Raw genomic sequence first — 24,047 nt, forward strand, 5'->3', positions numbered from 1 at the left:
CTTTGGAGCTCCCAAGTCTCCTAGTCTCTCTGTGATTATGTTTTAATGATCTGTAAACACTTGTTTTAGAACAATTTGTGAAAGAGCAAGTTTGGTTGCTGCAGATGAGCACTATGCCCCAGGATTCCTTGCCTCCATGGAGTTCACTATTTCTTTATATCCAATCATGCTTTATTTATTTTTCTTCCAATCTATTTATATCAGAATTTATTTGTCCTGTTTCTAGTGTGTATGAAGGAATTCTTCTTAATAGAATAATGGAGTTAACAAATACTCAGCTTAACTATCACAAAAAATTTCCAGGTCCCAGATTTTTTATCCATGAGGATCATTTTATTTTTAACTTTATATCCTCTGTGAATTCACTGTTCTGAAAGAATTTAGCTATCAAACTAACTGCATATACTAAGGAATAATTAATTTGTTTTCCCATTTTGAATTAAGCAGGGACTTAAACAGCTGCCAGAGAGAGCTCATGATCAGCATGAGATATAAGTTATGTGACCAACCTGAGATCCAGTGAAAAACAAGGAAAATTCCAACCTTGTCATATGTAAAGGCAGAGCTACAATTAAGCTTTGCAGTTATCAAAAATTTGCTCCTGAAAATCTCTTTATCTCTGTCCCCCAAATACTTCAATTTTAGGGAAACCAGACTAGAAACCACACTGATTTGGTGGTTCCTAAGTAATTTTGTTCTTGGGTTAAATTTTAAGGTAATATTTTAGAATTACTTTGATAATGGCAGTGTAAGTTCCACCTTAGCTGAATACTGAAGAAGCATTTTTATCCTAAGGTAAAAATATTTGCTGATAACTACTAAGTGCCAAGAATGAGTGAGTCCAAGAAAAATGCACTTCTGCGCTTTGTCTCAGTCAGGTAAGAGGACAAGGAGAGAGGGCTTTAGCATTCCTTCATATTCTTTCTTTTTTTTTTTTTTTTTTGACAGGCAGAGTGGATAGTGAGAGAGACAGAGAGAAAGGTCTTCCTTTTTGACGTTGGTTCACCCTCCAATGGCCGCTGCGGCTGGCACATCACGCTGATCCGAAGCCAGGAGCCAGGTGCTTCTCTTGGTCTCCCATGCGGGTGCAGGGCCCAAGGACTTGGACCATCCTCCACTGCCTTCCCGGGCCATAGCAGAGAGCTGGCTTGGAAGAGGGGCAACCGGGATAGAATCCGGCGCCTCAACCGGGACTAGAACCCGGTGTGCCGGCGCCGCAAGGCAGAGGATTAACCTGTTAAGCCACGGCGACGGCCACACCTGTGGTTCTTAACCTCTATCATCAAATAAGTGTTGTACACAATATATGATCAAAGAAAATCATCAGCAAAATAACTAGTTTGTATATAGAAAGGTTCAGTCATTGTTTATCAAGAAAAAACCATGAAATCTTTCTTCCTTAACTTTATTTTTTAAATTGTGCTTTAGAAAAAGCTTAGCTTCAATCATCACTATGATTTCCTTTGGCATTCCAACAAGAAATGTTGATGGGATTGTCTTCTCTCCAGTCAGCTGGTTTGTTGGAAAGACATTATATTTTACCTCATGCTTGATATATAAGAAATAATATACAAGGGTGGCTATTGTTGAAGCAGCAGGGCAAGCATCCCGTTTCAGAGTGCCAGCCCATCTACTCTGCTTCCTATTCAGCCTCCTGCTAATATGCATCCTAGGAGACAGCAGATGATGATTCAAGTAATTGGGCCCTTATCACCCATGAGGGAAACTCAGATGGGATTCTGGGCTCCTGGCTTTGGGTTGGCCTAGCACTGACTGTTGCAGGCATTTGGCGAGTGAAGCACCAGATGGAGTATTTCTTTCTCTTTTTCTTATCTTTTAAGTGGATGAAAATAAATAAAGATTTAAAAAGTCATATATAATAAGCAGTACTTCCACACCAACTGATCCTTCTAAATTCCGTTTTTCTATTCTCTATTCTCCAAAACTCTTGGGTTGTTTACCCCTTTTGTGGTGGGTCATACTTTCAGATTTATTACCCAAATACATTATAGCACACCATCCTGTCACTATATTTATAGATGAGGTCTGCAGCCAGACTTAGAAGATCAATTATAGTGAAACCCAACCTCCTACTTCTTAAGCTGATAATTCTTAGTGTTCAAAGATTTCAATGCTCCTTCTTCCAAGAAGGCTTACCACTGGTGCTAGTGGTTAGGATAGCTTTTCTGGGGCTGGCATTTGGCTTTGCAGTTAAGATGATAGGTACCCATGCACCATATCAGAGAGTACCTGGGTTCAAATATCAGCTCTGTTTCTGGATTTCAGCTTTCTGCTAATGTAGACCCTGGGAAGCAGTAGTGATGGTTCAACGATTTGGGTTCCTGAAACTCAAGTGGGACAACTGAATTAATTTCTTGACTCCTAGCTTCAGCTGGGAACATTTGGAGAATGAACTAACAGATAGGAACTTTCTTTCTGTATATCTCTCTCTATATCTCTCTCTCTCTGCCCTTGAAAGAAAAAAATTGCTTTTACTTCTGAGCCCCTATAGCATTTTGAACTTCTCTTATACATTGCCTTAAAGCATATCTAGGTAAAGTATGCATGTCATCTCTTCAAGTAGATGATAGACTATTTCATAAGTATATTTATAAAGAGACTAGATTAGAACTTTATAAAAGGAGTTCTAGATTATATGCAGTGAATGAATTCATTTCTCAGTTCTTAATATTGAGGAACTAGAGTATATGTTTTCCTCATTGTTCACAGTATTGTGAGAATGTGGCTTGGGCCATAAGACATTTAGAAGAAATTGCCTGGTTCTGCTGGAAATGGTTGTGGGGCTAATGAGGGCATTTAAATTTTTTTGTTTTGTTTAATAAAAAACTCGCCAAAAACAGTGGGAAGGAGAGAGAAAAGTTGCCATGACAACCTCCAACGCTGTACCTCTGAAATTTCAGTTTATACATTTAAAAAATTGTGCCTTCATTTATTCTTTCCATAGAAATTGGGACTTAGTGAACTGCTAAAAAGTTTTATGGAGGAGGTTTTAATGAAATCTGTCAATTTTGAGAAAGGTAAAGAGGACAGAAAGTTTATCACAGCTTGTAAAATGCTTTTAGATTTTGTACTTTCTTTCATTTACCAGATTAAAATTGTATGATGATTGATGGGATGGGAATGAAGCTCAGATTCAGCCCAGAAGGTCAGAAGTAAGGCCGATTTAAGGCGATGTTTTGAACACATTGCCCACCTCAACACATTGTTAGCTGAAAAGGGAAAGGAATGGAAGGGAGGAGAAGAGGAGGGGAGGTAGGAAGGAAAGGAAGGAAGGGAGGGAGGCAAGAAAGAAGGAAGGAAGAAAAGGGAAGAGAGGAAAGGGAAGGGAAAAAAAGGGGAGGGGAGGGAGGGGAGAGGAGGGGAGAGGAGGGGAGGGTAAGGGAAGAAAGGGAAGGGAAGGGAAGGGAAGGGAAGGGAAGGGAAGGGAAGGGAAGGGAAGGGGAAGGGAGGGGAGGGGAGGGGAGGGGAGGGGAGGGGAGGGGAGGGAAGGGAAGGGAAGGGGAGGCGAGGTGAGGGGAGGGAAGGGAAGGGAAGGGGAGGCGAGGCGAGGGGAAGGAAGGGAAGGCAAGGCAAGGCAAGGGAAGGGAAGGGAAGGGAAGGGAAGGGAAGGAAGGGGAGGGGAGGGGAGGGGAGGGGAGGGGAGAGGAGGGGGAAAGATCTTGGTAAAATCAAATGGAATTGATCATGAAAGGGAATTCATTTCGAGATAAGAAATACTATAAAATTTAATAAATCAGTAGATGTCTATGTGAGGTGTAAAACTTGAAATAAAACTTAGTAAAAATGTTAGCTACTCCAGCATTTACTTATCATGTGAAACTGATGATTTAAATTAATTTTCCATAAGCCTATGTTTGTTCTTGTGTAAAGTAAGTTCAAGTATCTACCTTAACAGGTTGTTATGCCACATAAAAGATGAACACAATCTTGGCATACAGTAAGATCTCAGAAAATGCTAGATGATGATGATGATGATGATGATGATGATGTTTTTAGCATTATGTTATGGATCTAGAGTATATCAAAATCTGTTCCATAGATCTTGACCCTAGAAAATTTTAATTTAATCTGAGTATTTCACAGTCCCATGTTGCAAGTTAAATAGCAAAGTCCTTAAGATAATATTAAGACCCCAGACTTCTGTCTCCTTCTCTCAATATTCAATTACTTTCCATCCTCTGAACCAACCATGCTCCAAGTTCTCATTCTTATTGCCTTTGCACCTGCCACTTCTTAACATTCCTTTCTCCTCCCTGTTCTACCTGACCTAGGCTTTGGCACCAAATTCTTTAAAACTGCCCCTGACTTTCTTTTCTGTGCTGGAACACTTATATTTATTTCTGCTAGGAAGCATTTTTTCTATTAATATTTATGATGCATGCTCCCAACTGTGGTACATACTGATATACAAAGCCCAGGGAATCATGTTATCTCTCATGGGAATTATTTTTTTTACTGTTGCTTATCCTCAACAGGCTTGCTATATTTCTTTATCCCCTTTTTCTTACTCCAAAGGCTGAGTACAGGATCTGGCATGTAAAATAATAATAAATATTGATAAAATAGTAAATATTGAAAAATAAATAGATTAGAGACATTGTAGTACAGAGAAGACTTAAGACTTAAACTAGAAACACTTTTATGGCAGGAATTAGGAGATTTATTGTTATTTAAATAAATTGTGGGTTGGTCATGGAAGCTAGCTAGCTATACTTACTCAGACAAAGCTTTGCTCATTTTATTAAGATGAATGATGGAATACTTCTTTCTCAAAAACAAGTAAACATATCAAATTTATGTTGTTTCATTTAATCTTGTATGCAATATTGGAAAGTAAAGGAACACAAACGGATGTCTACATAGAGAGACTTGTTATGCATTTGTATATGTGTTCATTCTACTTCAAAGCCAGTTATATTTTTATTTTAAAATTTTCATTGTTTTCATAATCAAGTGGAAGTTCTTCCTGTATTTTTGTAAACCAAGTAGGGATGAGTAAGATTAAAAAATAAGTATTTTTATAGCAAGTAAGTGATTGGATTGCAATGCTATTTTTATATGCACACCAAGGGATTTGCAAGCCTTTTAACAGAAGTATCTTAAAGGACAGGCCTCAATATTTGAAACAGCAGATGTCTCCCTGGGGCAGGGGGTGCAGTGGGGATCAGCTCCTGAGAGGAATGGGTCTTCAATTTTATTGCTGCTTGTATTATATTTATTTATATTATGTTCATTTTTACAAAATATTTATTGAGCCCACAGGCAATGCAAGTCACCATGCCAGGATCTAGACATGGGATGGGTCTAGATAAAGTCTGCACAGAGAAATTTAATGCAGATGATAATTTCTAAAAGATAATAGCAGATGCAGATTGTAGATCTAGTCCCTAGTGTACATGTTGCCACAACAATCTATTCCCAACTCTTCTTTTCATCCCCCAAAGCAATTTTACACCAAAGAAGTGACCTATTTTGAACCTGAGTGGTTGGATGCATTTGTTGTTGTCCTGTAAGTCTCCCTGTGGGAAAAATAGCATTCTGTGGATTATGGTTGTGAGAAACTCTTCCCAGCCAAGAGGGAAAATAATGACAATAATGACATATCTCTCTCTCTCACTCTCTCTCCTCCACTGTTATATGGAAGAAAAAGAAAGCATTCTCTTCTGCCCAGTCTACCAGATCTGGTATTGAGTCATTTCATCTATCAAAAGAGCTTCAATTCACCCTTAAGGGATCTTAACTTGTGTCATTTGAGAAATGTCTGAGGAATGAAATTCCAGGAATTTGAAAGAGGCAAAATCATGATGCTCTTTCTCCTGGGCTGACACAAACAGCCCAGCTTTGTAGAGTTTCTGCTCATGGAATTGTGGACTAGCACTTCTCAGCTGTTCCACAGTGGGAGTGTGGAAGGAAACACTTTCGTTATAAAACTAACCAACTGCCACATGGATAGATGCTAGTGAAATCATTCTTATCAGATTACTAGATTGAGAGGACTTTAATCATCACCAAACAGCACTACCAAGGGCCAGGGAATTACATTACATTCATGATTTTGATGACAGACATCCTACTGTAGATATATTTGACCTTTAAATACAATTCTTTTATTTTATAAAACAATCTTTTATGTGCTGTTTTTACTAAAAGTTACCATGCTTGATTCTTAGAACTGCTGATGAGTTTCCATTTTAGGGAACAAAAGTTCATGGACACTAAGGGAGTTGCCCACAGTTATGCAGTGAAGAAGTAGTGAAGTCAACTCTAATTTTTGCCTTTATATCTTAGGGTTGGTACATTTTCCATAACCTTTCCAGTTATATTGATTTTCAATTGTAATATGGCTGATGAGCTGATAGTGATTAGTTTTTTTTTTTTTTTTTTTTTCAGAATACCATAGGAGTTGTGTACAAATACAACTGAGACAATGCAGTGGAGACAAACTAATCTGATTTAATCACAGGAAGGGACAAATTCTGTCTTCCCTCAGTGGCATAGTTTCTAAAATGAGGAATGATGGTTTTTACATGTAACCAATGAAATAATCATATACTCTGTGTTTTGTTTCCAAAACTATTTTTCAATTAATGGTTGCATTTTCAAACAATTCATGTCTACATTGTATTAACGTTATGTGGTGTTTTAAATCATCACTTTAAAGCCCTGGGTAACAATGGACTTCTCATAGTAATTTCTCTTGCTATGGGCCTTAGACCATTTTCAAATTGTCAGCCAAACAGCATAAAGTACAAGAAATGTGTACGTCTTCTTTACCATCAATGCTACTCATTATGGGCTGGACCATGTTCCATGATTAGTTTTTACTGGATTGGTTTGATATGTTGTGATCTGAATTAGTTAAAATGGGAAAACATTTTCTTTCATCTTTTATATTCAAAGTACTGTTTTGTTTTGATGAGTAATAGGGGTAAAGGGGCAGGGAGCTTAAAAGTCCAGTAGAAGAAAATGATATGCAAATGGATGATTAAATTATAACTGAACACAAAGCATATTATCCTATAGATAAATGTAGCTAAGGAAGCAAATGTGAAAAACAATCAATTGAATTGGATCTGGGAAAATTTCACAGTGGTTTGACATTTGAGCTGGACTTTCAGTAACAAGTGGATTTTCTTCTATATGTGAGCGACTGGAGTGAGGGATTCCAGGCTTTAGGAATGTCAAGATGAGGCAAAGTTATAGGAGTATTAAAGTACAGAAAACCACTTATTTTAAGAGAACTTGAGGGGCCAGACTGTGGCACAGCAGGGTTAAATCCCCAGCCTGCAAGACCGGCATGTCATATGGGTGCTGGCTCAATCCTGGTTGCTCTTCTGCCAATTCAACTCTCTGCTATGGTCTGGGAAAGCAGTAGAAGATGACCCAACTCCTTGGGCCCCTGCACCCATGTTGAAGTCCCAGAAGAAGCTCCTGGCTTCTGGCTTCAGCTCAGTTCAGCTCTTATCAGCTCAGTAGTCATTTGGGGAGTGAACCAGCGGAATGGAAGACCTTTCTCTCTGTCTCTACCTCTCTTTGTAACTCTTTCAAATCAATAAAATAATTCATTTTTTTAAAAAAGAATTTGAAATATGATTAGATAATTGGAATAAAAGTGAGCTGTGTGAGGATGTGGAACCAGGCAGTAATAGTAGTGATATCAAGATACATAAATTTCCTGGATTTAGCAAACAAAATAACAGAATAACCAGTCAAATTAGAATTTGAGCTGGACAACCAATTTTTAGTGTGTTTTATAAAAATTGGAGGGAATATATACCAAAAATAAATTATTGTTTGTCCAGAAGTCAGATTTAACATGAAATCATATATTTTATATTACAATTCTCTTGAGAGAAGGAGAACTACAGGACGTACAGATGGAAGGAAAGGAAAGGGCAAGAAAGGATACTGTGGCTTTGATTTTGATGGTTGAAATATCTCATCTGCTTTTCACACCATTCTAATTTTCAAAATATCTATGAGCAAGAATGGAGAAACCTGATAATTCACATGACCCTATGGCTGTTTGAGATGATCAAATTCTAAAGGCAAATTCAAAATGTGACAATCTTTATATTTTACTTGAATGCCACCAGAGAACATTTATTACAAAGGAGATACCAACTAAATAATCAAGTGGACAAAGAGACCTGTTTGGCATTAGCTACCATCTGTTCCTGGTTACCCCAGCATGCCGGTGCTTAAATAGTGGATTATGAACGAGGTCACTCTGCTGGTGGAGTCAGAAACAGCAGGTACTTCTGGTCATCAAGGAGTATATAGACTACACAAACCCAGTAAACTAGGGGTATAGATAGAAGTACACCTGTGCAGTTCATTTTTAGTGACCCATCCAGATGATTTCTGTTTCCTGTACCCACTGCTGTAAGCCCTGGGAGTCTTGAACAGGGCTCAGAAAACCATAGCTGGGACCAAGTGCTTCCCACAGCATGGTTTTTCATAACTCTGTTTTTTTTTTTTTTTTTTTTTTTAGATTTTAAAGGGTTTCAAGAAGTGGAAAACATGGTAGAAACTGTTAACTATCCTTAACAGCCTAAAATGTTTACTCTTTGTCCCTTTATTGAAGATGTTTGCTGATCTATGGAACAGAAATCTTAAGTTCCAGAGAGGCAGTATACATCTTTGAGGCAATATATGAAAAGTCCACTGCACTTAAAGCAACAATATATACTTGTATATATTTGCTTACTTAAAATGACATATTTATTGGTCTGCAGGCAAAATATTGAGTGCTAGGAAGAAGTGGTTGACTCTGGTCATCCTGAGGAGATAGAGTTGCTGCTACATATTTTTTACTATTGAGTCTCATGCACATTTTAAAGTCAAATGTCAGGTTTAACAATCCTGTTCTTATAAGGGCATGAGAGAAAGACTCAGATCCCTTACAGATGAGGTACCCTGCAAGAGAAGCTACAAGTCCAGGGGAAGTGCTAAATAAACCAGAGGAGCAATCTAGATTGAGTGATGGAGGAGAGAGATGATGAGTATTGGAGACAGATTTGGAACCACCACCACCAACAAAAATTCTCATTTATACTTTCCCTGAAATGATAACCAATGAAGATTATGTACAAACATTCTCTTTATTGAATGAAGTTCATGTGAGAAGCAAGTGGATCTTAATGGCATAAGAGGTGAAAGGTAGTGGATACTTTTAATGCTCCCTCCAAATTTCATTTGCCAATGTACCCACACACAATGGTGGATGCTAATGGCTCAGTTTCCTACTTCTTCTGGGAATTGTTGTTCACTGTTCAGGAGCTGCCTCACCTGGAAGTTAGTTCCCTTCTTCCCAGGAACAACTTATTGATAATGATTTACAACACACGAGAACGAAAGCCCATCCATTTTGCTTCAACTCTGAATCACTTCTCAGCCTTTTGGGTAAGTTCGAGTGCAAAATGTGACCAACTCTGGCTCTCCAGAACTCACCATGACATATGGCTGCAGCTGGTCTTTCACTGAATTCAATTAATACTTAGTTTTTTCCACTTATATCACACTACTTCCCTTGTATCCTTTTTTTGAGTGGACCCATTCAATATATCAGCTTTACACAATGAGTCCAGTACAATCTGCCAAATGTATACATTGGTAATCTCATTTCTTATTACTTTTCCTGTAAGATATTTTTAAAATTCTAGGGGTACCAGTTCCCTTTATGTTCATACACACACACACACACACAGAGAGAGAGAGAGAGAGAGAGGTCTCAGTGGCCAGGACTGAGCCAAAGCTAGGATCAAGGAATTCAATCCAAGTCTCCCATGTGGGTGGCAGGGACCCAGCTACTTGAGCCATCACCTACTGCCTCCCAGTCTGACTCAGAGGGAGAATGTAAATGGAGCCGGAGCTGAGATTTGAATCCAAGTACTGAGATGTAGCTTGCAAGCTTCTTAATAGCCAGACCAAAATTCTCTTCCTCCTTGTTGTTTCTTGACATACTAAGCATCTGCCATTCTCTGAGCCCTTATTCTTATTCTTCTATCTGAATGTCTATTGTCATAATAACCAATAGATTCACTCGCTACCCTCATGCACATTTCTAATCAAATGTCACCTGTTTAGAAAAGTCTTCTCTGAATATCATTCTATCCAACATGGCACTCTCTGCCCTTCTATCTCCTTGTCCTTCTTAATTATTTTCCCACATATCCTACCATTATCTGACATTGTAATCTATTCAGTTTGCTTAAATTATTAATAAATTTTTAACTGACACATAAAAATTTGTATGTATTCATAGGCTACTATGTAATGTTTTGATATACATTTCTATTGCATAATATCCAATCAAGGGTGAACATGTCTATATCCTCCAGTGTTTCTAATTTCTTTGTGCTGAGAACATTCAAAAATCCCTTCTAGTTTTTTTAAATATACATTTTTATTATCTATAATTATCCTACAGCGCAATAGAGACCAAGAAGTTCTTACTCTTATTATAACTTGGTAGCCTGTAATCTTTCCTCATTCTTTCACTTCCGCTTATTCTCTACAGCCTCTGGGAACTACCATTGTACTGACAACTTCTATGAGATCAACTTTTTCAGCCCTACATAAGAAAGAGAACTTGAAGTACTTGTCTTTGTATGCTTTTTTCACTTAACACAATATTCTCCACTTTTATCCATGTTGTTTCAACTGACAAGATTTTATTCATTTCATGGTTAAGTAGGATTCTCTTTGTACATGAAACATGTTTTCTTTATCCACTAATTACCTTTACTTCTACATTTGTGTATTGCTCATCTCCTTGACTTGAATATGAACACAAAATGGGAGGGAATAGTCTATCTCATTGGCTGCAATTGCCTCTGTGCTTATAAGCATTTCTGGCAAGTAGTAGGTGCACATTAAAGAATGTTACAATATGACAGTCACTCTACTCACTAATAAGTTGTGAATATTGAATTTAAACACAAAGTTGGCTGGCTCCAAAGATTATGGTTTTGATTTTGAGCTCCGTCATGGCACATTCATTCTTTCTAGCTGCTTCATTTGCTGAGTGGATTATTCTGATTCATTGAATTTCTTCCAGTGGGTATAAAATTCCTGAAGTTTCCATTTTTTAGTTAAGGCAATGCCATCTGCTACAATTAATGGAATCCAAAATTTCAGTGGCTTAGCCCAATGCAATTTAATTTTTGCTCATGGAATGTCCACTGGGTAGGGTTGGAGGAAGATTTGTTGAATAGTATTCATTGTGTACATGTACATCATTTTCTTTATCTGCTAATTACCTCTATGTGTGTGCAATTGATATTTTCTTCTATGTAGTCATACAGAGTCCTATGCTAATGGAGGTATGTCATCCTTAGTATCTAACTTGTTAGTTTTCCCTGAGGGCCAATAAATTAACAAAATCAGAGGTTTTTTTAATCAGTTAAGTCTAGAAGTAGTACATGCCACTTTCACTGGTACTGAATTGTCTAGCAGTCAGTCAGATTGCCACACGTGTATGTGAGGCAAATTAAAAAATGTAATTCGGCCGGCACTGCAGCTAAATAGGCTAATCCTCCGCTTGTGGCACCAGCACACCGGGTTTTAATCCCTGTCGGGGCGTCGGATTCTGTCCCGGTCGCTCCTCTTCCAGTCCAGCTCTCTGCTATGGCCCGGGAAGGCAGTGGAGGATGGCCCAAGTGCTTGGGCCCTGCACCCCATGGGAGACCAGGAGAAGCACATGGCTCCTGGCTTCGGATCTGCGCATTGCGCCGGCCACAGCGGCCATTGCAGGGTGAACCTACGGAAAAAGGAAGACCTTTCTCTGTCTCTCTCTCTCATTGTCCACTCTGCCTGTCAAAAACAAACAAACAAACAAACAAACAAACAAAAACATGTAATTCTTAGTCTGCCAGCCTTTCCTGGCAATGATTCTATAAAATGGAAGTGGATATGTATCTTTGATGGACAACAAATAACGTTTACCACAAGCTCTGGCTTCTGCTGCTCATTATTTATATGCTTTCTTCTTTTAAATATAGGGCATATATCCCTTTCTGTGGGAGAAATTTTGAATTCCATTCATGTACCACTATATGAAAGCATATGCTATTTACTGAAGAGATGGTGTAGAGTTTTACTGAAGTTCTCTGGCTGAAAGCCCTGTCTAACCAACAGACATATAATTGAGGTCACATTGAACCATCAAGATCCAGTTCAGCTGTCAGAGGATTACAGCTTCATGATTGACTCTAAGAGAGAGTAGCCAAAAATCTTTCAGTTGAATCCAGTTCAAGTTGTAGGATCTTGAGCAAATAAATGGTTGTTATTTTAAACCTCTAAGTTTTTGGAATTTGTTACATAGCAATAAATAACTGAAATATCTATGGCACAGCTATTTGGAAAATATACATTCCAAACATGATAATTCTCAACACTTCTATTTTACAACTCTAACCCTTGCCACTATCATCTAGCTTTGAAATTCTCTCCATGGTCTAACTAGGAAACCAAGTGACTTGCGTCTAAGATGTTTGGCTTCAAGCTAGGTTTTTTCATCATGTTCTTTCTTTAGTTTTCTGAGGGACAGAAATCTCTACTTTAATACTACTTTTCACTTCATAGTTTCTGTTCTTGATCCTGTATTACTCAAGTTTCTCCCAATTTTGCTGACAATTCAGAACTAAAACACTATTAAGTCAAAGGAGTAACTGGCTAAACTTTTCTTATCAAGGTTTTGTCTTTAAAATGGGGGAAGTTGGGATAGATTTATCTTCTAGGTCACTCTCAACCAGGCTGAATGTTTAACCTTTGTTAATTTCCCTACCATCTCTATTCTCTGTATTGTTATTTCTAATAAACTCAGTTGCACTTTTGTCTCATGACTATAGTGTTCTGTGTGTTGAAATGGAAAGAGAATGAGTTCCACAGTGAAAATTATTTGATACAATTTTCATGGGTAGTTCTTCAATGCTTTTTTAACAATAGTTTCACTAATGTATCTAAGCCTTGGGTTTTCCATTTACATACCAATATTTTTCTTTTAAAATTTTTTAATAGAAAGCAATAATTAAAATTTAATTCCTTGGGAGGTTTCTCTAAGAAAGATTAGAGAGTCATTGAATGGCAGTCATCATCATAATCATCAATAGGACTAAAAGTAATAAAAATAGTTCACTCTCCCCCAGGTATGTTCTTCCAGCTAAATGTGAGTCTCATTGAACTATTGTATACTTTGAAAAACTGATGTGATGTCTTTTCCTGATCTTTTATGGACATTGACATTGGGAGACTAATGATCATAATAACTGACAAATATTGACATTTATTACCTGACAAGCACCATTATAAATATTTCACCATGTTATATTGTTGAAATTAACAAGAACCATGTTAGCAAACATAATATTTTTGTCCCTCTTCTACAGTAGAGCAAACTAGACATATGATTGTGCCTAAACATAAAGTTGATAAATGTAGTTAGCTGATGGGGTAGAGTCAGGATTTCCCCAAAGATGAAACCTGTGCTCAAAATCACTGTTAATCTATGTATTTCTTGCTCTCCAGGATTCATTTTGATGAGTGAGTGAGAGAGTACTTCTGCTTCAAGGACTAAATTGCTTATTGAAGTCAGGGTGTTCTTTCTTCTGAACACAGACTTCCACTTATCACTTAATTTGTTTTTATTTTCATGTCAGTTTAAAGAGGAATCACCTTTTCTTCAATATCCAAAAACAAAATCTGCTTTGTAGAAAGTGGAATCCCTCTCTGCCTCTTCCTCTTTCCCAATTGCAGGAGGAAGAACCAGCAGTCAGAAAAAGAATACCTTCCATTTTACTTGACAGGCATAGACTTAAATTATAGAATTAGGGTATCTTAGAGATCTTTCAACCTTCTCCTTAAGTAAGAAAATACATTGGGGCCAGTTATGACTTTCTTAATGAAACTATTTCATTCAGTTAGTTATTCACTCAATAAAGGTTGAAACCTTCTAAGAGCAATTTGTATTGTCTGCTAAAGCAAAAAAAAAATTTTTTTTCCCCCCAAGGGGCTGCAGGGATTCTTAGTTTAAACCCCAGCAGGTAAGGGTGACAATGGTCTCACAGTCTAAAACAAAGAGTACTATCAGATTGCCCTAATTTTAAAAATAATGATATGGTAGTGTGAGTGTTTGGCACAGCAGTTAAGACACTACTTGGGATGCCTCCATTTCAGATCAGAGTGCTTAGATTTGATTCCTGGCTCCTCATTTGATCCCAATTCCAGCTGCCTGCTAATGTGAGCCCTGTGAGACATCAGATGATGATTCAGATGCATGAGTCCTTGTCATTCATGTGAGACTTCTGACTTCATTTTGGGTTCCTGGCCCAGCCCTGGCTATTGCAAACATTTGGGTAGTGAACCAGTAGATAGAAGATCTCTCTATAACTTTGTCTCTATCTCTCTGTTTGTCTCTCTGTCTTTCAAATAACATGAAAATAAATACACAAATAAAAATTTAAAAAATTAAAGTACTGGTGAGAAATTTTTTGTTTTCTTCCTCTAAGAACTTGATGGGCCTGCACTGCCGCGCAGTGGGTTAAAGCCCCAGGCTGCAGCGCTGGCATCCCATATGGGTGCCAGTTCTCATCCCGGCTGCTCCTCTTCCGATCCAGCTCTCTGCTAATGGCCTGAGAAAGCAGTGGAAATGGCCCAAGTCCTTGTGCCCCTGCACCCACATGGAAGACCCAAAATAAGCTCCTCGCTCCGGATCCAATCGGCACAGCTCCTGCCATTGCGGTCATTTGGGGAGTGAACCAGCAGCTGGAAGACCTCTCTTTCTATCTCTAAATCTCTCTGTAACTCTGTCTTTCAAATAAATAAAATAATTCTTAAAAATAAAATTCTTATTTAGGACATCTGCCATTCTATGAGTCTGCTGTGTCTCCCACTTCCCATGTTGGATCGTTCTCTCCCTTTTTGGTTCTATCAGTTAGTATTAGCAGACACTAGTCTTGTTTGTGTGATCCCTTTGACTCTTAGACCTCTGAGTGTGATCAATTGTGAACTGAAGTTGATCACTTGGACTAGGGAGATGGCATTGGTACATGCCACCTTGATGGGACTCTATTGGAATCCCCTGGAACGTTTCTAACTCCACCATTTGGGGCAAGTCCGATTGAGCATGCCCCAAATTGTACATCTCCTCCCTCTCTTTTTCCCACTCTTATATTTAACAGGGATCAATTTTCAGTTAAAATTTAAACACCTAAGAATAATTGTGTGTTAATTACAGAGTTCAACCACTAGTACTAGAAAAAAAATACTAAAATGGATAAAGATTTACATTGTACATCAACAGTCAGGACAAGAGCTGATCAAGTCACTGTTTCGCATAGTGTCCATTTCACTTCAACAGGTTTCCCCTTTGGTGCTCAGTTAGTTGTTGCCGATCAGGGAAAACAAATGATATTTGTCTCTTTGGGATTGGCTTAATTCACTCAGCATGATGTTTTCCAGATTCCTCCATTTTGTTGCAAATGACCGGATTTCATTGTTTTTGACTGCTGTATAGTATTCTATAGAGTACATGTCCCATAATTTCTTTATCCAGTCTACTGTTGATGGGTATTTGGGTTGATTCCAGGTCTTAGCTATTGTGAATTGAATTGCAATAAGCATTAAGGTGCAGACAGCTTTTTTTTTTTGCCAGTTTAATTTCCATTGGGTAAATACCAAGGAGTGGGATGGCTGGGTTGTATGGTAGGGTTTTATTCAGGTTTCTGAGGAATCTCCAGACTGAATTCCATAGTGGCTTAACCAGTTTGCATTCCCACCAACAGTGGGTTAGTGTCCCTTTTTCCCCACATCCTCTCCAGCATCTGTTGTTGGTAGATTTCTGAATGTGAGCCATTCTAACTGGGGTGAGGTGAAACCTCATTGTGGTTTTGATTTGCATTTCCCTGATTTCTAGTGGTCTTGAACATTTTTTCATGTGTCTGTTGGCCATTTGGATTTCCTCTTTTGAAAAATGTCTCTTGAGGTACTTGGCCCATCTCTTAAGTGGCTTGTTTGTTTTGATGTTGTGGAGTTTCTTGATTTCATTGTAGATTCTGGTTATCAACCCTTTATCTGTTGTGTACTTTGCTAATATTTTTTTCCCATTCTGTCCCTTGCCTATTCAGTTTCAGCCCTTAAGGCATTTGGATCTGGCTCAAGAGCCCATGATAGTATTTTAGGCATGGAAAGCCAAGACACTCTGGGGAAAAACAAACAAACAAACAAACAAAAAAAAACCTAAATGAAAGATCTCTGCGAGTGAGATCCCAGTGGAAAGAACAGGGCCATCGAAGAAGGAGGTACCTTTCTCTGAAGGGAGGAGACAACTTCCACTTTGACTATGACCCTGTCGGAATAAGATCAAAGTCAGCGAACCCTAAAGGCTTCCATAGCCTTGGCAACTCATGACTAGAGCCTAGGGAGATTACTGACACCATAAATAAGAGTGTCAAATTGTTAAATCAACAACAGGAGTCACTGTGTACTTATGTCTCATGTGGGATCTGTCCTTAATGTGTTGTCCAATGTGAAGTGACGCTATAACTAGTACTGAAACAGTATTTTTACACCTTGTGTTTCTGTGTGGGTGCAAACTGATGAAATCTTTACTTAGTATATACTGAATCGATCTTCTGTATATAAAGATAATTGAAAATGAAAAAAAAAACTTGGTGTTAAATTGGAACTTGCATAGAAAATTAATCAATTTTTAAAAAAATATCATGTAGGATCTCTGTCCTTAATGTGCTGTACCTTGTGATTTAATGCTAAAACTAGTACTCCAACAGTATTTTTCACTTTGGTTGCTATGTGAGGGCAAACTGTTGAAATCTTTACTTAATATATACTAAGCTGGTCTTCTGTATATAAAGAGAATTGAAAATGAATCTTGATGTGAATGGAAGGGGAGAGGGAGCGGTAAGGGGAGGGTTGCGGGTGGGAGGGAAGTTATGGGGGGGGAGCCATTGTAATCCATAAGCTGTACTTTGGAAATTTATATTCATTAAATAAAAGTTCTAAAAAAATTAAAAAAAAATAAAATTCTTAAAAAGATCTTTGGAGGCCTTGAGTCAGACTTTATTTTTATCAATAATTTTTTTCTGAGATCCTAATTTTTTTGAAAAAGTGTTTGCCAATTCATGTTACCTCAAGGGCTAAAGAAACTCAATGTGAGTTATTTAATGAATGTTATTTTAGTTAACTCATATTGTACTTGAAATTGATTTTCAGAGAAAGGGTGAAGTATATGTTTAAAACGATAGGATATATGAAAAAAATCATTTTAATTATCCACAAAGTTCAAGTCATTTCAGAAATTCTGCTAACTAATTGTCCATCATTGCTACAGCTATTTGGAATTTTCCACAGAGGAATTTCTACACCACAGTCTGAGATAACAATGGGAACAGCAATGTTAAAGACCCATGACTTTCTTGTCATCTATATAAAACATTTATTTTCCTATGCTTTTAAATTTTAAGAGTTTTTTTTTTTTTTTTTTTTTTTTTTTTTTTTTTTTTTTTTTTTTTAGATTTACCATCCTTGACTTGTCTATAGCAGAATCATTGTGTAAATTACACTGGAAATTTAAAACTACTGAGACATTCTTACTGCATAAGACCTTATTATATGCTGAATATTGTACTAGATGTTTGATATTCAAAGATGGAAAAGAGTTTGGCACCATGATGATAATTAAAAGATTGGATCATCTACTATGGACTAGATGCTATATTAGATACTCCACACACACCATCTCATTTAACTTTCTCAGTGTTAGTGGTAATGAATCATTCTTATCTTCAGATACAGAACTGAAATCCAAAGTTATCAACAAAGCTCAGATCATTCAGTCTAATGAATATGATGGGAGAGAAATGAAATACTGTGTAATAATACTAGTTTGTGTGTCTGAATTATAGGCTAGAATTATAAACAAATCACTAAGAACTTATAAAAAAGCAAGTTGTTCTTTCTGTGGTGTTACACCAAAGTAATATTTTAGTTGAACTTTGGGAGTTTTATGAGAGATAGAGGAGCCATCTGACTTTTGAAAAACTGCAATGAAAATGTTTTTGTAGAATTGAAAATACATGAGATGAGGAAAAAGTGGGTTTTTCTAGAGCACAGAGTATATTGAAAGATGGGTAGGAGAGGGTGAGTGAGTGAAGCAGATGCCACTAATGCACCTACCAATAACCTTAGAAGACAGTTATCCAATTTAAGCACCCAAATGTCTCTTCTTCTATGCTTGAAGACTTTTGCCTGCACCAGGGGACTTTGCTTGACTTCATGAAGGTAAAACCTGGAAGCATGGGAGACTTAACAATGTCAGGAAGAACTCTCAGTCAATAGGAGAAGAAAGTCAGTGGCTAATACATTAGTGCCTTGGTCTATGGGTGGGGGAATTCTGAGGTAATTGTCAATTACTCAGAAATGCTCTGGCAGAGCTGAACTACACTTTCTGACTTTTTAATTCACATTTCATTGTGCTTGTGTTCCTGGTCTCCTTTCCCCTACTTCCTGGGATTAGCTCCCAAATAAATTACCTTCACCTGAGTCCATGTTTCTGGGTCTGCTTTATATGTGAGAAGTGCCACTCACATTAAGATGAGAGAAAAAGTAAAAAGGAGAGCTCAAGCAGATAAAGTAGGTGCAGAGCTTGTATGTGTACATCACTGGACCTTCACTTGAAGAAGATGTCAGATCACTAAGGGCTTTGAAAGTGAAAATTATATCAGATTTGTTGGGGCAAGAATTATGGTGCAATGGGTCAAGCCACTACCTGAGCCCTGATTTAAGTCCTGGCTGCTTCACTTCCTATCCACCTCCCTGCTAATATGTTTGAGAAAGCAGTGGAAGATGTCCCAAGTATTTGGATCTATGCTACCCATGTTGGAGACTAGATGAGTTCCTGACTAATGGCTTTGGGTTGGCTTAGCCCTGGTCATTGCAGCAATTTGGGGAGTGAGCCAACAGATGGGAGACATCTGTTCATCTCTGTCTCTTCTCTCTCTAACTCTGCCTTTCAAATAAATAAATAAATATTTTTTTAAAAAAAGAAAGTAAGAACAGATTTATGATTTAAAAGGACACTCTGGTGGCACGTGCTTTTTTTTAAACTGGAAAAGTTGACCAGAGAGGCTGGTCAAGTAATTGTCGAGATAGGGCCTTGATTTGAGCCATTGTAGGAATAGTAACTTTTAAAGTAGCATTTAGAATCAGCAAGAAATATATACTGAAAATAGAAAAGCTTAAAGAGGGTATAATGAAGGATCAAGTAAAGCCATGAATGATGGTATGCTAATGCAAATGAAAGCAGAAGAACTTATGCCACAAGGGCCCAAGAGAAAATACAAAAAGTATTGACAGAGGCCAAAGGAGAGAACAGTATAGCTAGGGCCTTGAAAGGGACAGAGACCTTTAGTCACTTTAGATGGAGTTTGGGTCAGTCTAAAGATGCCTGGATGGAGAAAGGGGGACAAATAATGTACAGATTTCCTTGTCTTTCCTTTAGTATGATGATGGAGCTCCCCACTGGTCAAATGAATTGTAAGCCTAAGGGAAAGGGTGAATGTTGATATAGTGCATGCGGAACGGTCACCTGGGGATCCAGGACAAGGATGCAAGATCAAGCTTGGTTTTTGGAGGTCAGTGAAATGTAGCATGTACTTGTCCACTATCGGAATCTAGGAACAGGAGAATTGAACAGCAATACATTAGAGGGAAAAGGAATGAAAGATCCTGGATGCCTTGTGATGGCATTTTTTTTTTCATTTTTTTTTCTGTATTTCATAATGGTTCCAGGGTTTCAGTGTAAGTCAAGAGTAGATAAGTATGCTTGGATAAGTCAGCATAACAAAAGTGCTAGGAAAAAATGGTTGACTAAAGAGTGAACATATAAGATGTGAGAGACTGAACCAATATCTTCACTTGGTCCAAGAATGGTTGCATGTAGGTGACCTGAAATTGGTTCCTTTGGATAAAGCATATCTCTTTATAAGTAACATTTTTTACCCTGAGAAATAATGCTTCCAATGCTTGCACTTCACTCTTCTTAGACTTGAAATACCTGTGAACACACTCACAGACACACACATTTTGTAATGTTGGAGAAGATATTTGTTTTGATAATATGCTGTTACGAGTACAGTAACAGGTGTTCTGGAAGTAGAGTATTCTTCTGGAAGACATTTTGCTATTTCAGACAGTTTCATGCTGTTGATGTGGAATTGATCTACTATATGTAAATGTGAAACAACTAAACTTGTGCTGATGTGATTCTGAGCAATCAGTGCACTAACTGAGATTCTTCCTTTCATGGGGAAACCTAATCCTTCAGAGCCAGGTCTACTGGACTTTGTTAGTCTTTGTTGCCTAAAAGAAAAGCTTTTGCCCCAGAGTCAGAGTCACAAGGATCAACTCCTGACTTTACCACTTAACTCTGAGAGATGGAGCTAAGGACACTGACCTGCGGATCCCATCTGTGGAATGGAAAGTATGAAACATGCTTAGTTTTTTTGTGATTACTAGAATCAGCAAATGTATGCAAAAGCATGATTGCTTATTTCATGTTTCTGTATAAAGTACTATCATTTCATTTTATTTTAACTTTCTACAAGAAAGAGAAAGTTCTGTGTTTTCAAGGGCATTAGATTTTGAAAAGAATGTAGTAATTTCTGTAAGGGATCATTATTTTGAGCATAGGTTTTTAGTTGTGGTAGAATCTGGTTTAAGCCTGTCTCCTCCACACATCTGTGTGACCTTAGGAAAGTAACTTAAATTCCACTTATTTTCCATATCTGTAAATTGACAATGATACTACTTATTTCATAGGATTGTTTCAAGAGTATATTAGATAGTAAACAAAATTTAGTATTTACCACACATACTGAATACTCTGCAACTAATATGCATTGTATTTAATTTGCTGGTTAGCATTTATCTACTTCTCACTCCTCCTCCTTATCTTCTCTTGTTTTTCCTTCTCCTTCTGCCAAGAATAAGTCCTAAGGGGTGCTAGGATGAGTATATGCCATTGGGCCTAGAGACTTTACAAATATATTAACTCATTTAATCCTCACAGGAATCTTAGCTATTTTCCTTGTTTGGCACATGGTTTACTGATGATCAGAGAGGTTGGGTAGTTGCCATAAAGTCATACATCAATAACTGGCAACCCTAGTTTTGGATTGATTAGCACAAAAGTTCTGTCTAAATTCCATTCTGGTTCATGCACAATTAAATGCCATGTTGAATTAAAGAAAACCATTTTATAAAAATTGAAGTGCTACATAAATGTGAAATACTATTATGATTGCTGTAAATTATTTAGAGAATAACAGTTGAACTTCTAGACTGGCTCAGAGACCTTTAACAACTGATTCTGCTAATTTGCAAGTCAGGCTATTGGATTCCATATGGGCCAACACAGGGGGCTCAGCAAAAAGCTCAACTGGTGCCTTCAGTCTTCCCATCCTTTCAGTCTCCGAGACATTAGGAATGGGCAAATGGGACAGTAGCAGTCTGTGTCTTCCTCATTGTGGAGTTAGCAACAAGCTGAGAGTTGAAAGGCAGTAGGTCCACTTGTCCCAGGATCCACTTGCCCCAGGATGTGTTTTCCATTTTCAGACAAAGTGGTTTCAGGGAATCACAACCCCAGAAAAACAATGGGAAGTAACAATAGGAAGAATAGAAGATATTGGGCTTGATAGAGTGTAACAGGATGGCCTATTGTTGGGTCTGCACAACCCATTTAGAGGATGAAGATCTTATCTGAAGTAAGCATTTAAATGTTTTATTAGCATGACAGCATGATTTATTTTTTCTAAAAAAAAAAAAAAAGAAAAAAAGCAAGCAAGCAACCAACCAACCAACTAAAAACCCAACTTCTTCATAAGTTGGTTGCTTTCCCAAACAAACAAAACGGAGAAGTCCAACAATGATCCATTTGAAAACTCACATGTTACTGGCATACTGGACACTCTGGTTAAGTCACACTAATCTGTTGTTCTCTCATTGTTAGGGATAATGAAGAAAGAAGATAATCAGAAATGCCTAAATAGAGATCTGATCAGAGCTCTTGGTTAGTTTTCACCCTTCCTTGCCTGTCTTCCATCTTTCTTTCTTCTGACTTCCTTTCCTTCCTCTTTTCCTTCTTTATTTATCCTAAGAAACCATAACAAATATCTTCAACAGAAGGGTGGATTTCCTCCAAGGATAGGTGACTTTGAAACTTCCTTGTTGATGTGGAAAACCTAGGAGACACCCATGTGCTGTCCTCAGTGATTCTTGCCTAGAGATTTTATTTTTTTTTTAGCTAAAAGACATTGTACAGAATTCAGCAGAGGGAATTTAAATATTTCTCTTGGGAGTTTCTTTTTCTAAATATTTATTTAATTTACTTGAAGTTAGAATCACAGACAGAGCTAGAAAGGGAGGGAAGGGGAGGAGGAGGAGAGAGAGAGAGAGAGAATGAGAGGGAGATAGAGAGAGTGAGAGAGAGAGAGAGAGAGAGAGAGAGATTCCATCCACTGGTTCACTCTTCAAATGGCCACAACAGCCAGGATTAGGCCAAAGCCAGGTAGCCATGAACTTCACATGGGTGCAGGGGCACAAGCACTTTAGGCCATCTTCTGCTGTTTCCCAGGCACGTTAGCAGGGAGCTGGATTGGAAGTGGAGCATCTGGGACTCAAGCCAGCACCCATATAGGATGCTGTTGCTGTGGGCAGTGGCCCAACTCACTGTGCCACAGCGCCTGCCTACGGTAGTATCTTATACTTACCACCTTCATGCCTCTCATTCTTAAAATTTAACTTCATAAATCTACAATTTTCTTTACAAGTTCCATTTAACCTTTGACAGTTTATGATGAGTTTAAATATTCTAAAAGGAAAATGAAAAAACTTAGCATTGATACTACACTCATAAGTGATGCTATACTGTGAATTTAATTGGAGGTTATGGTATTTTCAATGATTTAATCTATTTAGCCACCTAATGTATAGCTATTTATTTTCTATATGTATATACGTATACATATTAGAATAAGAACCTCGTTGTAGAGCACACAGATTCTAGCTGTTTTGGGATCCTATTAAATATTAATTTCTATACTGAGCATGTAACATAAAGGATTTCAATTAGTCCTCATAATGATGTTACCAGCTATATATCTTATTGCAATTTACAAAAGAAATATAATAATTTCCTAAGTCATAAAGTAGAACTTTTTTATCAGAATTCTCAAAAGCAAGTTTTTTCAAGTATTTATGCTATTACTCATTCTTTCCTTTTAGGAGACTGACTGTAACTTGCAACTTGCTAAGTATGTAAGGTAAACATTACTGTACTTTAGAGAGGAGAAAATAGTTTGAGAAATTTTTTAAATGATTGATTCAAAAAGCACTGAAAACCATGCAGTGAAACTTTAAGAAGTTGTGTAATGCAAAGGAATTTTTTAAAAAAATTATTCATGTTTGTATGCAATGGGAGAACTGTTTTTTAGTGAGGGCACTACTAATTACAATAATAATAATAATGGCAATAACTTCTTCAATTGCATTATTCCACCTCCTCTGGAAAAAAAGATAGAGTTAGCTTGAGAAAAAAACATTCTGAGGCAGAAGGTTAGGATGTGTCCAGCATGCAATGGGCTTAGGGAGACATGGAGAGCTAATCCCACATGAAGAGAAAACATGGCCATTGCAGTAAGAAAGCTTACCAGTTGTGTGATACTATGGGCAAAAGCTTCTTTAAGTCTAAACTTTGGAAATTTTTCATGGAAAAGAAAAGGACCCTCTTTAATTTCAATAACCCTCTTGATATAAGAAAGTGATCTCTGTGCAAAGTCCTGAAGGGAATGAAAACAACATGAGGCAACATAAGAAATTAAGCAATATTGGGAGGATCCCTGTGTTATTCTGGCTTTAATTACCTTAAATAAAATACCTGAGGAAGCTTAGGAAATAAAAGGTTTATTTCAGCTTAGTTTGGAGAATCAGACTGCCCCATAGTTTTGCAT

Source organism: Lepus europaeus, chromosome 7, assembly GCF_033115175.1.
Source record: "Lepus europaeus isolate LE1 chromosome 7, mLepTim1.pri, whole genome shotgun sequence".
Classification (NCBI taxonomy): Eukaryota; Metazoa; Chordata; class Mammalia; order Lagomorpha; family Leporidae; genus Lepus; species Lepus europaeus.